General features: G+C 33.3%; 1 protein-coding gene across 4 annotated transcripts in view; it reads left to right on the forward strand.

Annotated features, from left to right (window-relative positions):
* The window catches only part of Oamb (Octopamine receptor in mushroom bodies), a 163142-nt gene that overhangs the window by 33879 nt on the left and 108337 nt on the right, over window positions 1–20926 (forward strand). For all 4 annotated transcript variants that reach the window (XM_076130610.1, XM_076130612.1, XM_076130611.1 and 1 more), the window contains exon 2: window positions 16568–16643. The gene's annotated coding sequence lies outside the window, so the exon portion shown is untranslated. The remainder of the gene's footprint in view (window positions 1–16567; window positions 16644–20926) is intronic.

Raw genomic sequence — 20926 nt, forward strand, 5'->3', positions numbered from 1 at the left:
TCTATGACGCAGTCAATGTATAGTTCTTGTGACCGGGACTGGAAACTCAGGGGAGTGGACTTTGCTCAGCAGTGGGACATAGAAATAGGCTAATTTTAAAAAAAAGATACTGAACTGAATATCTGAGGATCGATCGTCACAAAAATTATTATTATAATTATTTGTGTTTCATAAATAAAGTTTGTTTATGACCTTTTTGCACACATATTTTAAATGATTTGTAAAGTCTGATACACAACGCTTTACTTCATTCTTAATGAATATCTTCAAAAAATGGGTCACATATTTTTCACTGTACATTTATTATTTATTCATTTTACATACATTCGATGGCTCCGAGCTATATTCAGTATTGTTCAGGAATTGCGAACATAAATGAAATGCGCGGAAGTAGAACTACCATTAATGGTCGTTTATGGTGTGAACATTCGTTATTTTATACAAAAAGCCTTATAATAGAACACGTACAATAACGCTGGAACATTTTTGGGTTGTTAAAGAACAATTTATTTATTTTTATTGTTCTTTATTGCAGGCTTTATTGTCGTATTTTAAGTCTTTTATAAAATATATTGATTAATTCGTATGCATTTTTACGAATTAACTGTGACAATTAATTCAATATCCAATAAACAAATCTTTCTTTAGCGCAATTCTCTACAGTCGGTACTGTCGAGTATCTAGATACTCGACATAATCGACCAGTATTGACTGACTGTGTTTTAAATGTCAAACTCTAGAGTTTGACATTTAAAATGTACTATTAAAATAGTTCTGACGAAGCCCGCTAGAGGCGCTGATCAGATTTCTGTGCAAAATTTCTCGATAGCCAGCCGGTTGTCGGTAGTCGATAGTAGTAGAGAATTGAGCTTCTAATCAAAATATATAAGCACAATAATAAAAAGTTATGTATAAAAACTTCACATAAACTTAACGGCAATCTCAGTGGCCTCAGGGCAGAATCTTTATACTTCGTTAGGTGATATTTCTCTTTTTTACTTCTCCTTCTTATCCTATGGCTAGTGGTCAATATAATGTGGAAGTTGTCCAAGCCGCGTTGAGACCTTTAACTTTCTGTTTAACAATTAAGTAACTAGGCTCAAAACAGAATAATATACCATTTTATCAGTTGATCTAACATACAGCAGTCGTCTTTACAAAATAACTCTAAATAAGGAAGGTCAAATACCTGCACTGACATACACAATTAAGGCGGGATCAACAAACCAACCCTACAAATCAGTAGCTAGAGTGAATCTTTTTTCACAAAGACCCTATAGTAGAAAAAAACGTGTCACTGGCAGTCGCCTTTAACGTATGTTAACCCCTTTTTGCCCTGCGGTTAGGTACGACCACGGACATTAAGTAGACTGGATACCGCAAACCAGAAATCATAGCGTACTTACAGTTTGATAAAAAATCAAACTTGTTCCGTGTTTTAGTTCGTATGGAATCATAGGTAAAAAACTGTCGTACATTATTCGATGCGTATTTGAAAAGATTTAACCAACTTTTTATTAAATAGCACTACTTGATTACTTTCGAAAATAAAGTATTATATAAAATAGTTTCTGTTTTAAACTGTTTCATTGAAAAGTTTTGCAACCTTTACATGACGTCTTCAATAGCTCGATTCTCTACCACTATCATCTACCGACAACAAGCTATCGAGAAAATGTTGTAAGGAAATGTGATCAACGCCTCTCGCGGGCGTCGTAAAAACTATTTTGGCAGTATATTATAAATGTCCTACTCTCGATATACGATGGTTTGAATTGTAGAGAATCGTGCTACAAAGCAATGACTATAGCGGTTCGCTTTTGGTACTTTGAAGTGAGCTTGCGATATCTAGCCTTCGAAATATCTACGCGTACGACCTTTCTGTAGGGCATTTCCTGAGGCCAGACGCGAGCATCCCAGCTTCTATTTCACACTTCAATGATTTTTATACCACGTCTTGTGTGGCGATAAATTTGTACGCTGCGGTGAAGATGACGGTATAAAGTAAAAGAGAATGCGTTTAATACTTGATTAACGGCCTCTTTAAGACAAGGCTAGTCTTTGCTACAAAGTGATAGAACATATTGCAGTAAATTTACTTCTGAAGGATTAAATAAACTTTGCAATTTATATAGATGTAAGGTCAAATCTTGGTTGAAATTCATTTAGTATTTTGTGAATTATTACACGTTTTGTCTTTATGCTATTAATAACGAAAGGAATAAGCTCGAGTAGCATGGAATTTCATTCAAAATCAACATTATAAATCCTGTTTTCTGTATGTTTGCCTTTATTTTCGGTTATAATCAGTGAGGTGGTATAAAGGAATCTTTTCTTTATCTGAACATTTACTATTCCAACAAATATTAAGTTAGCCTACCAACATGCCGAGATCTATCCAAAATTGAGTTGTCCGTGTCTATACGTTCTAAAAGCACAGTTATTAAGTCAAGCCTTATTCAATCATGTATACAAAGGAGTACGCTCTATTTGGGCATAGTTCCAAACTTAACATCAATTTGCTTTACCTGACCAGAAAATTGAACCACAAACTTCACCATGAATAGACGCAATTTAGTCTAGTCTACCTATTTCAAGAAAGTCTATTTTTATCTGGTTTAACGTTGCATTTTTAATGACTATATATATATACTATAATATTGCAATCAGAAACCATTTTTGGTATGAATTAAAATGGAAGATTATGGGCATTTTTCTGGACTAGGACCGTACTTTTTACAACTAAATATGTTACCGTAACTTAAGAACCAAGTTTAGACTGCAGTTTTACTACATTTGCAGCGACGAAAATTGAATTTAAAGAGTATTATTAGCCGTCCAGTTTCACAATGACATTTGACTTACTTAACTCGAGTTTTTAACAAAAAATTGGTTTTATTTGTTTCCCACATTTAAAAAAAGATGGTAGCAAGAATAAGCATCAAAAAAAATTATTAAAATAAATCGCCAATCGTTTATCTCTCAAACCAAACAATTTAATATCAATTTAAAACAATACAGACCGCATGCCCATATAATTTGAATACTGTTCAATACAACCGATGCTTTTAATTATTGTATCGACACCTGCCACTAACAATATGTAATTTAGTACTAAATGTTGCACTAATTATAGGTTATTGAACTCAAACGTTTTAGTTTCCATTGTGGTCAGACCTTAAATTAGCTGATTAAAATATCGCATTGCATTAATAACAATGGTTGATTATAGGGCAGTGTGAACAAACCTTTAGGTCTTGATTTAATTACACTATATTAAACCCTGAAGTTGTTTTGACTTGTCATAAATATGCGCGATTACTTTTCGATACTTATAATGAGCTCTTATTTTGTGAGATTCAAAAAACGGTACTGTTTTTTCATTCTGCGGCTCCGTCAGTTATATTTTACTCAGAAAAATACCTACATGAACGTTAGTTAGAAAACCTTAAGAAAGGAACGGTTAGAACGTAACTAAATAATAATTTTGCCTCTCGAACTAGCTTGGCTTGGTGTTAAACAAGCAAATCTGGACTGCAATGCTCTTACCACTGCTATCGACCTACCGAACTGCTTCGACTATCGACTGCCTAGCTATCGAAAAAAATTGTGTGCCATTCGGTTCAACGCCTCTAGCGAGCGTCGTAGACACTATTTTGGCAGTACAATTTAAATATCAACTCTCGATACTCGATCGTTCCATTCGTAGCGAATCGTGCTACAGAAACTATCAAACCAACGAACAAATCTGATAATTCAGCAACTACAAATAAACTTTAAAACATACGCAAAAGTGCACTAAGCGGCAATTTAGTGGGCAACCACCGCAACTTGCCAACACAATCATAGAACAGTTTGTATAGAAACAAATTGGAAGCAAATAAACAAAACGCCAAACCGAACGAGTCATTAACTTGTGCACGATATAACGATGCTTCAGCACTTTTAGTTTGGTTTGTATTGAGGCTAGTTTTAGTTATTTATTTGCCGTTTGACTGATCAATCTATTTGCCAATTTGCTAATATTTTTTTTATATCTGTTTTGTTCAAGTTACGGTTGAATGCAACTGTGATCAATGATTTCATGCTGTTACCTGGAAAATTAAAATTTGACTTTAAAGATAATCATACACTAGCTGACCCGCGCAACTTTGCTTGCGCCAAATTAGAGAGAATGGGTGAAATTTTCCCCGTTTTTGTAACATTTTTGACTGGTACTCTGCTCCCATTGGTTATAGCGTGATGATATATAGCCTATTGCCTTCCTCGACAAATGGACTATCTAACACTGAATTTTTTTTCAAATCGAACCTGTAGTTCCTGAGATTAGCGCGTTTAAACAAACAAACAAACTCTTCAGCTTTATAATATTAGTATAGATTTTTGATTATGCTTATAAATACGCATAGTATTTGGAGAGATTAGGGCCAAAGAAAACTTTAACTTTACTACTTACTAACCAAACTATCACCAGACAACAAGCAGAAAGCAATTCAAATCTATGAAACTACGAAAGATTAAATATAAGTATCAAAAGACGTAGACCAGTATTAAACCCATCATCTTCAAGACACACAATAAACAAGACAAATCCTCAACGAGATCCAATCTCAAAACGGTTGTTCGAAATCTATTTGAGTCCTATCTCGTACAATGCAGTTCATTTGATAGAGTTGCCGTTTTTAGACACAGTGCGACGTAATGGTCAACCTAGTTTTCTGATACAGTTTCTATCTGGGATAAAATCTATGTCGTGTGTCTAGGAAATGGGTTGCTAACAATTTGATTTGAGATCTTGAGATCTTTGCTAGATTGTTCGTTGACACTTTGTGAAAGAAAGAATATTTCTTTTGTAGAGTGTTGAGTAGAGGTTTGATTTTCAGTTGACAATAAGTTGTTGGTTTATTGTCTACGAAATATCAAATATTGTTCATTTAATAGTATGGTAGTAAGTATTAATTTATTTGAAAAATTACAGACATTAGAATCTGAAAAAACGGCGTAAAATTTTATTTTAGTATACTCGAGAAAATGAATATACAACATTAAATTTGGTTTTACAAAGTTCTACTCAAATCAAAATTAACAGTTGTGATTGGTAAATATCTTGACTAGCCTTACATTAATGCATTAAATTATACATTAATTGGTCCAGTTCTGAACATATTAAACATAATTGAATCAACAATGGGCACGATTCAACAACCAAGTATTGCAATACTCAAATAATTTATGTAATAACTCGACCACACTTGCCAACTGCAACAACATTAAATATTCAATACTGGCAACCCTGTACACAGTAAAGTGGGACTGAACATAAAACAATAGTTCGTCCAAGACTTAGGACTTTAGTGTACAGTCGACTGCAAAAGTTGCTTAGTAACTTGATATTTTCCACACGTCATTAGAGAGTCTGCTCACTACACCATCAATAGCTTTGACCGTTCTTAAAAAATATTGTACACTCAATTAATCATTTCACTGGACTAGTCAATATTTCCAAAACCTTATTTAGGAGTTTACTACACCGGCGTATACCATAACCATTATTTAAACAAATGCCCAAAAGAGTGCAGCAAAAATGGTCTACTAAGACGTTACGGAATATTTTGTCGGCAAACTTGTCGACCGTTTCAGAGGCATAGATTTATTCTTTTATTAAAATATTAAAATGTATATATTTTATTTGGTATATTCATAACTGCACGTGTCTCAAACGTGAAAATACTGTCGTTGCATATGACAATGTAGAAAGCAGGTTCGCGGGTATTATCTTGTACTTAAAAAAAACTATAAAAAACACTTGGAATATAATAAAATCATAGCAATTTAGAATTTTCATAAATTGCCACCTTTTTCTTGATTACATATAATCCATGCTTTACTATATAGATTTTCTATATTTTGTTAAGGAACTTTTGTAAGTGACTATACTTTCAAAGCTTCGTTATAGCTTTGTACTCTGCGGTTATAATCTGTACAAGTTTTACTGTGACGGACTTTTACTGCTGTTTTATAAAAGTTAGATAGTTATGGCGAAGTTATTAAACAAGTTTATTGTTTAACATTTAAATTATGGCAATGAAAACGGTTAATAAACTAGTTCAATTTTCAGGCTAGAATATTAACCACTTAAAAACTTTATACCTGACTTAACACCCACACTTGTCATGTACTTAATCAGAGAGTTAGGCCTAAGGCATGATCGCTCTTTCGAGAACTTGTGCCTTTCAGTGAACCGAAATTGATTATTTTTTATTTCAATACTACTTGCCATGCAATGGAATTACACGCAGTTATACCATATACATAGAAATGTACTACATAGCTGCATTTTTATCCAATATATTTTACCTTTACCGAACAAATACACCAAAATTCAAAATCAAAGCAACACTAAGATTAGCATAATATTATTAGATTCTCTCCCAAGATCACCGTTTGATTAAAAATATAATTATTCCAACGTTTCTTTTTTTAATTAAGCTACCACTTTACTTTCAACTTTATGAAAAATCATTATTATTCTAATGCGGAGGGCGAAATAAAAAGATTCATCTCGTTCCGTCCCACAAAAGATTATGAATCAAACCCGAAATCTTTTATACCGTATTTTTACAAAGCTTTTGTTTTTTTCTTTTCTGTTAATGGCACAAAATTAGTCACGAACGCGAAATGAATTTTATACAGCCATTCTAAAATTAAATTATACGAATCTCTGACTTTCTCGCATCTTTGTAAAACAGATTTTTAGTAAGAAAAAAGTTGCCTCGGGGTAGGAGAGGGTTAAAATGTGTTTCTGAATAATATTTTCCGGTAAAGCAATAATTCTGATACGGTATGAATTAGAAAATATTGCGTCATATGACGGCCATATTCCCACCTTTATCCGTTTATTTCCAAGAAAAAGGCTTTTTGTAAACGTAATGAAAGTTTTCACTTTGTATGAATGTTGTTTAAATATTGATATTTGTTGTGTATTTGGTAACCAAACAAATATGGTAATATTAGATCGTTCCTAGTACTGCTTAATTTTAAATGAGAAAATGTTTTGTTTTACTTTAGTTAGCTTGATTATTGCATACATTTAGAACTCGTAGTTATTAACATATTTATATTAAAACTTCTAACTTAAACTTTTGGAAAGGGTAAATTTTATAAATCAGAACTAAATTGAACGATAAGAAAGTCTCTAAAATTATTTTATAATAAAACTTCATTCTCATTCTCCAATCTCCATTAATTACTGGTAATGCATATTACTGATACGTGATGATATTCTTATAAATGCTTCTTTGGAAAAGATATTAAAATATATATTTAATTTCTCGATTATTTTAGTCTGTTTATACAAAGAATAAGCACGAAATATTTCATGCTTAAGAAAGTAAAATAACAAAAAAACTTTTTATAATGTAAAGCACTATAAGCAAGTCTAATTATAACTTTGTCGATATTTGTTAAAAAGGTGAACGCTATTTAGAAAATTCTAAAATTTTGAAGTTACAAAATTCGCTATTTGTATGTATTAATACATTTTAATGAATAAATTGGGGAAAGCTTTTAGTGTGTAATGATACTATCAATATTCTTTACGCTTCGAGTAATCTTTGTGTTCAAAGGAACGTAATTATGGAAGTTGAACGCAAGCTGAAAGGAGCTCCTTTGCCTCACGAGCTGTGAGCGAACTATTGAAATGTTTTAGTCTTTTTGACTGCACAGCAAATAAGAAAACTTGGTTACACGATGAAACACTTTTCAGTCGTGATTTTGTTTTATTTAATTAAAATTAATGCGATATACTTTTGCACAAAATATGTACTTTATGTGTTTTCATATTAGTATGATTCCTTGAATTCAGCTGAGCATCATTAACTAAAAAATAATGTTTTGTTCTGTAGGTACTGTGTACGTATAATTTTTATTGCCTATTTAATTTTCACTGACACAATGGATTTTTTTCCTATAAGTACTTATGTTACTTAATTTAACACACCAAAACCTTGAACACACCAAAATTATATTCAAAAGTGTCTCATATTCAGTAAAATTATATAACTTACTACACTTTCTCATAATCAAAACGATAAAGGCAAGGATAAACAGGAAAACTATACATTCAATATCAATTAACCAAAAAAGCACAACTCACTTCTCCATTCGCCCATAAAACTACTAACAAAAACAGCAATAGTCCGTCTAGTCCAGTCACCCGTGGAACAGGGTAACTTAATTATAGTCCGGGGGCTGCAACCCCAACGTGATTATCTGCTATTTATGCTGCCCTTTGGGATTAGTACGTGTGTAAAAATGAATGTACTACGAATAGTATTATCGTAAAGATAGGCGAATTATCGGGAATTTTAGCTTTTGTTGCGTTTGATGTTAGTGGACTGTGTCAAGGTTTTAAGGCTGTTGGATGCTTTTGATTGGTCTGATAACACTGTCATTTGTGTTAGTGATATCTTAACTGTAACTTATATTGTTTTGAGTGACTCATTAGAGAAAATGTGATTAAACGTCGTCATAAAGTTATATTGGTTCGTCAAAATATTTAAGTACAAAAGCTACAAGATAATACAAATTAAGAAGTCCTCATGATTCTATATTAAAGTACCGAAGGCTAACATGTTACCAAATAAATAATAAAAAAAGTGTTATTTACCTCATATAACTTTTATCAATCACAAATACTGTTTTTAATTTAACATACTTGCATACATCATACAAACAACCACACGTGTTAGAGACCAAACAACATCACTTCACTACACTCTCTACAAATACCCGTCTTTTATTTCAAACGAGAAAAATTCGCGCTAGCAACTATAAAAAAATCTTATCCATTCATTTTGCTACTGAACCACAGAACTGCATTTAACACTGACGATAAAAGTTTCAAGAGCGTATTCTAGGAAATAGATTTACACAGCACTTGTTGAAGCAACAGTATTAGCAACAGGTTGTACGATCCAGTTATCAATTTAACAGGTTACTTGATACTTCAGAATATATCTATATCGCACATGATTTAGTGAGAGTCAGATATTGATTGGGACGTATGTTGATTTGATAGGGAATAGAACTAAAGGAACTTTAGTAATGTCGATGTTCGACAAAATTATTTTATGGTATATATAAAAGTTTGATAATATAAAACATCGTGTAGTCTTTTCGCCATTTGTTAAAGGGCCTTCTCAGGGATTTTTCATAACCAGAAGTTTACTGGCATCAAAGTTAAAAAAAAAAGTGTATAATTACATAAGAATGTGTGAAATTTATAAGTCTAACAATACACATGTTTAAGTATCGATAAAAAAAATTGTTTGTTTCAAAGACCTTTTAGCTCATCTTACGGAAAAAATATCGGTAAGTTACATTTGACTATTTTACATCAATTAACTTTGCCATCGTGTTAATGAAGAGGAAGCGAAAATCTATCTTTGAAAATTTTATCAATTATTTTGAAAACATAGAAGTGATAATAATATAACGTAGAATTCCAGGTAACTACAAATTCCTATGAATGAGACGTTCATGATTTAAATATAACTCGCATAACTAAAATAACATTTCGTAAACACCTACGTATTCGTAACCTTTCCAAATTAAGTTAAGTTGAATAACTTCGCAAAAATGTATGAAGATAACTTGTTTAACTTTATTACATTTGTGTACTTTAATTAAACATCTATTTTTATGCAAAATTAGATTATAAGGTTTTATTCTCTGAATTCGTAAAGGTTAAGATGTTATTCGGGACTTATGAATATAACGCCCGAAGCGATTGGAGATATTCATAGTATTTATTTTTTGTATTTTTTATTTTATGGACGACAGTTTTATTTATTCATGGTATAAGACATCGTTTTGCGTATGTTATGCATTGACCTATATTTCGATGGCTTGTGAATAGTGTACAACTAGATTATACCCGCGGCTTCGACCCAGTTGTTATTTTTTGTTGAGATCTTAATATTTGTAGCCCGTGTCTTTATCATTTATTAACGAACCATATTTTATCTTAGTGGAAACCAAATTATGTTTATGTAAGTTCCGTTTTCTACTGAAATTATAAAGCCAAAGTGTTTACATAGATACACATTTATTGATTCTATTTAATGGTAAATATAACCTTGGTAGAGTCGGCCTTATTAACTACAATGTTGCCGAATGGAATCTCAAGAGAGACTAAAAATACTAATGCATTTTATAATGTGTTATATCATCCGGAAATAAATTACCAAACACACAACAGATGACCGCAATCATCTCAGCAACAGATAGGCAACAAATTTAGCCACAAGTGCTTACCCAAGTACCAAAATGATAAGGTAAATGGAAACTCTTGGATGAAACCGAAATGACGTCATTCTAACGTCTCACATAGATACGGTAAGCCGAAATGAAAACGTTGCTAAGCTTAACGCATTTTCTATGGATATGTATGTGAAATACGCTCACTGTTCATTCAATCAAAATACATGTTTGAAGTAAATTGGATGGAGATAGTTTTTGTCTTGTAATCGAAATATAGTTGCATAACATTTGTGAAATGATATCTTTTACATTTGGGATGGTCCTTTATTGAATAAAACCAGTAACGCGATTCGCCACAGTCGGTAATATCGGGTATCGAGAGTCACACATTTATAATGTACTGCAAAAGTAATTCCTACGGCGTCCACTAGAGGTGCTGATCAAAATTTCTTAAAAATTTTGTCGATAACTAGCCAGTTGTCAATAACCGCCTGTCAGAAATTATCCTATTACATTACTCTTTTAGTGTCTTAATAACACTATACCGCTCAACGCAAACCTTTATATAAAAAAAGTAATCTATTTCGTTAATATTCACCGTAGACCTAACTTTTAAACAAGCACAAATGTCACGCCGCTAAAGTAAACTAGTAAATCAATAAGCTCTGTCTCGTAACACAAAAATCCTATTTCTCTTGGGTAATTTAATATATCTTTCATCGAGTTATGCCGTTATGCCTCTCCCCGCTGTTTTCTTTCGTATAAAAAATGATGTTTTGTGTACTAAAACCCGAGTGGAAATATTTGTGAAAGCTGCTCCGTATAGTGTTACGTTATCCGATAACGTTTCTAGTGTCGCTAAAAGTAAAAATGGTTTTTAGGAGCTAAGATGTTATTTTAGTAGACGAAGGCTTTTTTTGTTAGGTAATAATATTGAAGATTATTTTGATAGGCTTATTTCATAGCTTAAGAACAAGAATATAATATATTGAATTATAAACTTGTTTTAAATGAAATTGTATTTGTGTATTTCGACTCATATGTTTTTTTATTTAATGTACATGCTTAGATTTCATTAATGAGATCGCTCTATTTCTATCGCATAGTATATAAGCTTGACATCTCAACAAAAATATGATAACTGTATAAGCTTAATTTGAATATTAACTAGACCGGCTTACATATTATTATCTTTGCAAAAGCACATACTTAACTGTTTAAATGAATTAAAATTCTGATATCGTCTTACATACACTTACATAAACACATGTAAAGCTTAAACTCTACATTCAAATAAAATTCAAATCGAAAAAAAATACCCTTTAAATCTTACCGTTTAAAGCTTCAACTACATATCCACGAAAATAATCCCTACCACCCTAAAATCTATACTAATATATTATAAAGCTGAGGAGTTTGTTTGTTTGTTTGTTTGTTTGTTTGAACGCGCTAATATCATCACGCTACGACCAATAGGAGCAGAGTACCAGTGAAAAATGTTACAAAAATGGGGATAATTATTCTTATGTGACGCAAGCGAAGTTGCGCGGGTCAGGTAGTCCTTAATATAAAATCTTATAACATCGCACAATCTGCGTAACATTGACACCGCAGTGGTGGCAGCTGCGCTAACTGCCACTAAAATAATGAGCCTAATTTATGTACATGCTATTTCTTTTTTAGCCGAAAGTACCTCGTAACTAAAAGCCTTCTGAAAGATGAAAATGGAATTTTGCGTATCATTTTTGTCGAGATATATTTTTGGCGTTGATTTTTTTAGACATTAATTTTGAAAATGATGTAGCTCTTTTAAGTTTTAGGTTTGCAATGTAATGACTTTAAAGTGAAATGTAGATATTGCTATTAAAACGTTGTTAAAATATAACGGGGACGAAAAAACTTAGTGTCAAAAGGCTCTGAACACTAGGTCTTAGAATCTAAGTAAATTATTGCAGCACCGTATGGTAGTACATATTACTGTAGCCCTACCATGAGTTGGCGTAGTTAAAAACTAGAGTAGTTAACGTGACACCGCAACTACAACAGTGGGCTCAAATAGGGAAAGAATGAACGACAAAGCCAATCTATATTCACTGTTGTTTAATTTAACTACACGTTATTAAATATAGCGACCCATGGTAGCAATTTTGGTACCTGAACTATCCGCTAGAGGCGCTGTTTGAGTTTTACGAGAACTACAGTGTCTCCGGGAGACTATAGTTACCAACTCATGGTAGCGCTACTGGTATCTATAGTTCAGCGATAACTCCCAACTAGCACACAAGCGCTATAACAAGCTGCACAATGGCCGGTTAAAGGATTTTTATAACGCCTTAGGCTCCTTAGTAAGAAGTATAGTGGTTCTATAAGCGGCTACAGATCTCTTGTAGCGTCAAATAGGCCCATACTGTCCAGCTTATAGCTCTAAATTGGATCTACAGTGGTCGTAAATAGTAATTATAATAGTACGTAGTATAGTAGTAATACAGGAGCGCTAAAATAAGATGAAGGTGGTATAATCGCGCTACAAGAGCTTTTTCGCAGCTTCGTGGCGCTTACCAGCTGTTGTACAGAGGTGGTTAGCGCCACGAGCGTTCGAAAAAGCTCTTGTAGCGCGATTATACCACCTTTACCTTATTTTAGCGCTACTGTGTAACGGTTATAAATGCTAACGCTCTAAATTAGTAATATGGTCGGTTTATTATGGTGTAAACTAAATATATTTTTTTAAAATGAATCATCAGTGACAAATGAGGAGACATTTTATTTTTACGGATTGGATTATGAAAATAACAAGTAGTCTATCGCTTTTATTTCTTTGTGTACGTGATATGAAAGTGCGAGTTCCAGTTTGCTGTCAATATATATGTATATTATCGTCAATATTTTCATGCGCCCTCAAAATATTCAGTTTTAAATGCAAAAATTATATAGATATGTGGATTTGGAAATTGTATTTTGAACATAAATAAGACTTTGAGGGTTACAGATAGTTTAATTAGGGTTATAGGTAATAAAAAATGATTTTAATTATGTTAACGTTACCAGGCTATAGATTTATATGATCTTCAAAAGATCGTAATAACCTCAAAAAATATGTTTACCAAATGCTGTAATGGCGTCTCGATCAAGCACCTCTCAGAGTTGGTTACATCTGCTCTAGCGCCTTAAGCTGTACAAAGGCTCTAGTGTTTGCTGTTGTAGACCTCAAGGTTCTGCAGTTGTGGCATAGGAGTGCTTCAATATAATTGTTTTGGTCGCACACCAGCATTTTACTCGTACTTTTAGGGGTCAGTCGTTGAATATTAAAATACCTATTTTATTTATTTTATTTATTTTATGTATTTTATTTATTTTATTTATTTTATTTATTTTATTTATTTTATTTATTTTATTTATTTTATTTATTCTTTAAAAACAGTTGACAGACTGAACCACCATTGCACCTATGTAAATATATTATGATAATAATTTTAAGCTTGAGTATAAAGGTATATTACTCGGTTATAGCGCTTTAGGTGCTTAACATAATTCTGTAATCCCCATGGCTGTAAAAATGTTTCGAATGATACCTTATACATCTATTTGCCGTACAGAAGCCATATAAATATCTGATATAACGCTCAAGGCGCTATTAAAGACCTACGCAACTCTTTTATAGATGAGTAATACACTAGCCCTAAAAAAATCTGTTATAGAACCTAAGGCATTACAAAAAGCTTATTTACGCTCTTAAGCGCTATAAGCGCAACGCATAACTCCGTTTAAACTCCTTTATCTCCTAAAGTCCCCTTATACAGTTAACGGTGTTATAGAAGATTCCATTAACTCAGTTATACTTCCCTAGGCTGTCTAGCGATGCAATTACATGCTCATATATCACTATAAGTCATTAGTTTCCTACTAAACGGCTACTGTCCCGCCTAGCTGTTAAAGGGTTTTTTAAATAGCTAGTATACAACTTATAGAGAATTGTACAGCATTTGAACGACTCTTATGCAACTATCAGGCTGTATAACGACTGTATAAGCAGCTTGTGTGCTAGTTGGGCTGTATACCATTCGACTGTTGATGACGATGGGTTCGATTGCTAGCTCCGGCTGAAATTATGGCATAAAATCTAGTTTACACCTTAAAATGTGAATGGCGAGATTTTATAAAAAAAAACTGGCATTTAAATCCTTTCCTCCAAGTTAAATAAAGCTATTTCTCAAAATATTTTCTACCCAAAATATTGACTCACAACAAACATTTACAAGGAACCCTGTCACAAAATTCACAAAGCAAAATACCGCAAAAAATTGCGGTATATAACCGAAATCTCGAGAAATTTCTTATCCGCCGCCCCTAAATCAGGGTCCTTATTAGCGCCCGATATCTACATAAAGACCTCAATGGGCATTCCGATCTCGTATCGGATCTCTTCGTCATAGCTGACTGGTTCTATGACGTCATTCACTAATTACGTCGCCGGAACGTAAGGAGATAAAGTCGAAATGGTTTGTTTTGGGTAGATATGGATGCGAATATTGAAGAATGATGACATTTCGTTCAAAATTGGGAATTTTTGGATTCATTTTTGACGGTTTTGTGATGTTTCTAGTATTACCAGAAGGATACTTGGCTGCAGTATTATAACGTAGGAATATGTTAGTATATTGCAGCACAGACATTTTCATGAAGTTTTGAAGTCGTGTTAAAGTCTCGGCAAAAGTTTCTGAAGTAAAGTAAGTACCGATTTGGACGCGGTTTATAGCATTTTAGTTGCCGAGTGTCTAATGAAAACATCTTGCTCCAAAAGCATAATTATATTATTAACTAAAACCTTTGTACCTAGCACCCAGCTATATTGTAACCCATTACACTACTGTGTACAAAGCGACTTCTAAATCAAACATTCGACGCTATCCGATCATTAAAAGTACTAACTAATTAAGCAAGCAACGTTAAAAATCTTTTCACAATTAAACCAAAATATCCCTAAAGCCAAAATACGTCTAATTTTATCTTTTCCCCGTGCCTTCGCAAGTCACTGTACACTATATACCTAGTATTAGTAACAAAACTGCTAATTAGCTAACTAGAGTAATTACTTTCCATCTATTACGGATAGTTCAAGTTCGGAAGTACGGTAGCCTCGACCTAATTCGTTTAGAACGAATATTTGGGGATCGGACTTTGTAATTTTAAGTTAAGGTTATTTTTTAAGTTGATAATAAGACTGTAATATTTAGATTATAGGAGGCTATGAAGATTTTCAGGCGAAATATTAGACATTGACTATTCAAACTTTTTTTTAATTGGAGACTAGTATGGTATTTTTATAAGTTTAATTAAGTGATAGTAATTAAAAAGTCGTTAAGATCGATGCAATTGAGTATATTATTATATAAAAATGATTTTTATTATAGCTACAACTTTAAATCAGCATATCTGCCTATATTTAAATGTGTTTGACGATAATTAATTGCAAGAATGCTGTAACGACACTAAATTGCAAAGCAACTACATAATTTATCAATATCTCTGAGCGTTAAATAAAAATTCTCTGAAAAATTCATATGAGACGTGAACAAAGTCTCATAAAACCGCAAAAATTCACACGTCTTAAACTCTCATTTGCAAGAAACAAAAAACGGGCATTAATATGTGTCCTTTTTCTTGACATGTGCATATAAATAATGGCGTCTCGCTCCCTCGCCTCATTTGTTTCCAGCATAATCCTAAGAAGGGATGGTATGAAGCTTCGCTATCCGTAACCGAAAGTATCGGACCGAAATAATCCATAACCGAATTCATAGGATGAACGGAATAAATTTTTATCAGTAACTAGCTGACCCGAGCAGCTCCGCTCACTCTTTCTTGTTTTTCATTAATACCGCGCATTTTCAAATTTATTCACCTTTCACACCTTCTCTGGACTTAACCACAAATAATTCAAGACCAAAGTCGGACCAGCTGTTCACAAGTTTAAGCGAGACTAACGAACAGCAATTTATTTATAAATATAGATAGTCGATATAAAATTTTCGGATAATTTCGAACAGACAAAGTGACTAAATGAGAAATTTTTATGACAGGTTTTTGTCTTTGCCAGCTGAACTGTACAATTTAAATAAATTCGGTAAAAAAACCGAAAAGTAAAAGTAAAGGTAAAAGATATCCGTATATCTGTATCCGAATCCGAATTTAATATCCCCGACATCCCTAATTCTAAGTCCTCCGTATCAGTGAGAACAGCCACGACTTGCTTCAAGAACCTTACCTTTTTCAAGAAGAATAATGATAAATTCTTTCTTTGCAGGAATTTGGGGATTTGTGCTGTGTGCAGTCCATGTGCTCTGAATATTTGATACTGAAGAAGAAATAAGCGCAAAAAGGTATATTTTATAATTATTATATCTTGATCCCGCGGATACCGATGATTCCAACGGACATACCATTCGATTTAAACGCTTACAATTTCCAGTACGTCTGGCCTTTGCGATGACCATAAATAAATCGCAAGGACAGTCATTAGAGTTTGTGGAATCAACTTGGAGTTTCCCTGTTTCGCGCATGGACAATTATACGTCGCGTGTTCGCGCGTCGGAAAACCGTCTTCTTTGTTTATTTACGCACCACAAAATAAAACAAAAAATATAGTTTATGAATTAAATTAATAAACAGACTGTATTTTAACAGTGTGTGTCTGTGAATATCAAATTTAAACCTTATAAATAGCCAGTATTTCAGGAAAACTCTGTTTTCTAAGTAAGCAACATGATGTATCGAAAATAATAATACAACTTCATGCTTTATTCAATAAATGCATTTTAATTTTGCACGTTTGGCGCAGTGGTTTAAGCGGTCACCTCGCCGCAACAACCGTAGCGCCGCGTGTGGTGGGTTCGAATCCCACCCAGGACAAATCTTTGTGTGATGAGCACGAGTATTTGTTCTGAGCCTGGATGTCAATTTATCTATATAAGTATGTATTTGGAAGTATATAAGTATGTTTATCAGTTATTTGGTTACCATAGTACAAGCTCTGCTTAGTTTGGAATCAAATGACCGTGTGTGAGTTGTCCAATGATATTTATTTATTTATTATTTATTTATTTCTTTAAATTAAATACAGATTCGATTTGTTTGTTTTAAAATCATTTTATACAAAAGATTTATTTATTTATTTATTAAGATCGGAGAGGCAGTACGAAGTCTGCCGGGTCAGCTAGTTAATAATAAGTGTCAGATAATTATCCGACACTTATTATTAAATCATGAATCTAGATTTTAAAATACAAAATACAGTACAATAGTGTCTAAGACTAGGTATATCGAACTCTAGTATTGTCTAAATTAAAACGCATCGGAGTGCCATTTTGTCGGAGTAGAGTAGTGTCGTACAAGAATTCATCGAAGTTCAGTTTTGTAGTCCTGTTAAACCCATTTTACAAATAAATTAAAGTAGATTAGTTACTTAACGTTTGTATTTTATTAACTTTTTTAAAGTATGTGACTTTCCTATTCCGTCAGCTTAAACAACAAAGTCTTCATTACCTCACAGGCATATTTCATATATACAATAAATCATAACTCCACATCATCAAGTCGGGTTCGGCAATCATCTCCCCGAGGTCACCGTGCGCGGGTCAAACATATTCGTGGATGTTTTCCGGTTATCCATCACCTACCCTAATAGCCGAGGGAAGGCCTATCTTCTCAATGACGTATATACAGAGTAATGTTCGTAATATAGCTTTAATAATGTAATAAGTTAGATTACAGACTATGTTATCTGTAGTTTCTGGTCATAAATATGGCCTATTGCAAAAAAAGTAAAGTTTGGCCATAAACAACGATTTGTTTTCTTATGTAAAAAAAAAGAATAGAATTCTAAGCGTGCATACTATTTTTGGAACATGTTTTATTTTACTTATTTTTTTTTAAATTTAATATTAGTAAATAAAACGTAAAGCAAGTATTATACCATGTATACAAGTAAAAAAATCCCGTGGAGAATATCATACTTATAAAATAATATTATTGTATATGACAAGTTTACAGTAAATTTTACCTTTCTTTAATCTAGTCTATATATATAAAAGAAAGTCGTGTTAGTTACACCACTTATAACTCAAGAACGGCAGAACAGATTTGGCTGAAAATTGGTAAGGAGGTAGCTTAGAGCCAGGAGATGGACATAGGATACTTTTTATCCTACAAATAATAAATAAAAATAACATCAAATTTGTATAATTTTTCCCATACAAACGTTTTATAAATAAAATGGAGAGTCAATTTGTAATTTATTACTGCAGCATAAAGTTCAAATTCGCGTGCGTGTTGGAGAATATAATATCGCGTTCTGAAACTCAACAAAAGTGAAAGCGAACGCGACAAAATTGCATAGTCTCAAAATACATAGTTCATAAATAGTGGTCGGCTTTGAGAAACTCAGTTTTAGCTAACTTCAGTTGTTAATCTGTCCGATTATTTTTTAATTAGACTATATAGAAATCGAAAGATAAATCTTAAGTTTTGTCATAAATTAAATTATAAATTTCTGAACGCAATCATAATATTCGACATTAGATTTGACAACCAACTAATATGTCAATCCATCCTGTCGCATTTCAGAGCACGGAAAAAAGTATTATTACGATATTATATCTATCTCTGTGGCTACGTGCGCGAGAACTTAAAATTGAAGTCGATAAAGTACATATGTAAATATGTTAGTAAAGGTAGTGATATGGCTGTCTTCGGTGTAACCAATGCAAATGATGAAATATCACAGTACCAGATGGGTCGCTATGCAGTCTGTCCAACTGATGATTTTGCTCGCACTTTGCTGACATGCCACGCTATTACACATGGAACGCATCATCAAAATCGTTTCAGCGTCAAAAACAAGGAACACCAGTTGAAGGACATCCAAATGTATTTGCTTCAGATGCTCTGGGTCGCATCTACACAGTACATCCAAATAACGATGAATGTTATTATTTGCGGTTGTTGTTGGTGAATGTTCGTGGTCCGACATCGTTTAAACAACTGAGAACAGTTGATGGACAGCTGTGTGCGACTTACCGTGAGGCATGTCAACTATTACATTTACTTGAGAACGATTCGCACTAGGATGATACGCTCAAGGATTCCGTAATATCTTCGTCGCCGCATCAAATTCGTACATTGTTTGCGATTATCATATCGACATGTTTCCCCTCGAATCCAAAAGATTTGTGGGTTAAGTATAGAGATAACATGTCTGAGGATGTTTTGCATCGTGTGCGCCGTCAAATTTTGAATCCTACAATACAAATACAATCGTCATATGCACGATGCATTAAACCACGAGTTGCAAAGAGAACATCAGTACGACATTGAAGCGTTGGCCGAAACAGTTCGTACAAATGTTCCACAATTAAATCAACAACAAAGAATTGCGTCCGACACTTTGATAGAAGCTGTGAGCAGTGGATCTGGTGGAATTTATTTTCTTGATGCTCCCGGAGGAACCGGAAAAACGGTTTTAATTTCATTGCTCTTGGCGAGGATCAGATCGCGAAATGATGTTGCTCTAACGTTGGCTTCAACTGGAATAGCTGCAACTCTGCTAGAAGGCGGGCGAACTGCACATTCTGCCTTGAAATTACCACTAAACATGCAAATAACCGAAACACCAATTTGCAATATCGCCAAAAATAGCGCAGTGGCCCAGATCCTACAGGTATGCAAATGGATTGTTTGGGATGAATGCACAATGGCCCATAAGAGGTCACTAGAGGCACTGGACAGAACGTTGAAAGATCTTCGTGACAACCAAAATATTTTCGGTGGGGCCATGATTCTGTTGTCAGGTGATTTTCGTCAGACTCTTCCAGTTATTCCCCGATCAACTGTTGTTGATGAACTAAATGTATGCCATCCTCTCCTTTGTATTTTCCTTTTATGATTGTCGCCTCAATGACGTTATTCATCAGTCTTTTCACAGCCAGTCTTGTTCCATTGCATAGTCGAGGTTGATTAATGTTACGCAGCATGATGACAACTGATCCTACTTTTAACTGCAAATTGTGAGGTGGTAATCCAGGCAATTCCAGTGAATTTAAGAACTCAGTGGGATAGTTGATTACGTCATCCTGGTTCATTACGGTGTCGACTGATTTGAAGGAAACCAACTGTCCCGGAAGAAAATTTTGAATGGTCGCATTAAGATCCTCGACATATTTTTCACCCAGCCAATTATGGTTATTGAACTTTTGCGCTATATCTGGGAAAACTCGCTGAATAAGCTCCACTTTTGAGTCTGTGATGTGACACAAATCTGTAGGTAATTTGATGAATCCGGTCGAGGTGTCCACTGCAACTTTATTTTATAAACACATTTGCAGTTTCATCTTGTTGCAAAAATACTCGCATGTTAGTTGTTAAGTGGAGTGTCTTTACGTACTGCCGCAAATTTGATGATTAAAGAAAGGTAAAATTTACTGTAAACTTGTCATATACAATAATATTATTTTATAAGTATGATATTCTCCACGGGATTTTTTTACTTGTATACATGGTATAATACTTGCTTTACGTTTTATTTACTAATATTAAATTTAAAAAAAAATAAGTAAAATAAAACATGTTCCAAAAATAGTATGCACGCTTAGAATTCTATTCTTTTTTT

This window comes from Anticarsia gemmatalis, chromosome 24 (assembly GCF_050436995.1).
Source record: "Anticarsia gemmatalis isolate Benzon Research Colony breed Stoneville strain chromosome 24, ilAntGemm2 primary, whole genome shotgun sequence".
Classification (NCBI taxonomy): domain Eukaryota; kingdom Metazoa; phylum Arthropoda; class Insecta; order Lepidoptera; family Erebidae; genus Anticarsia; species Anticarsia gemmatalis.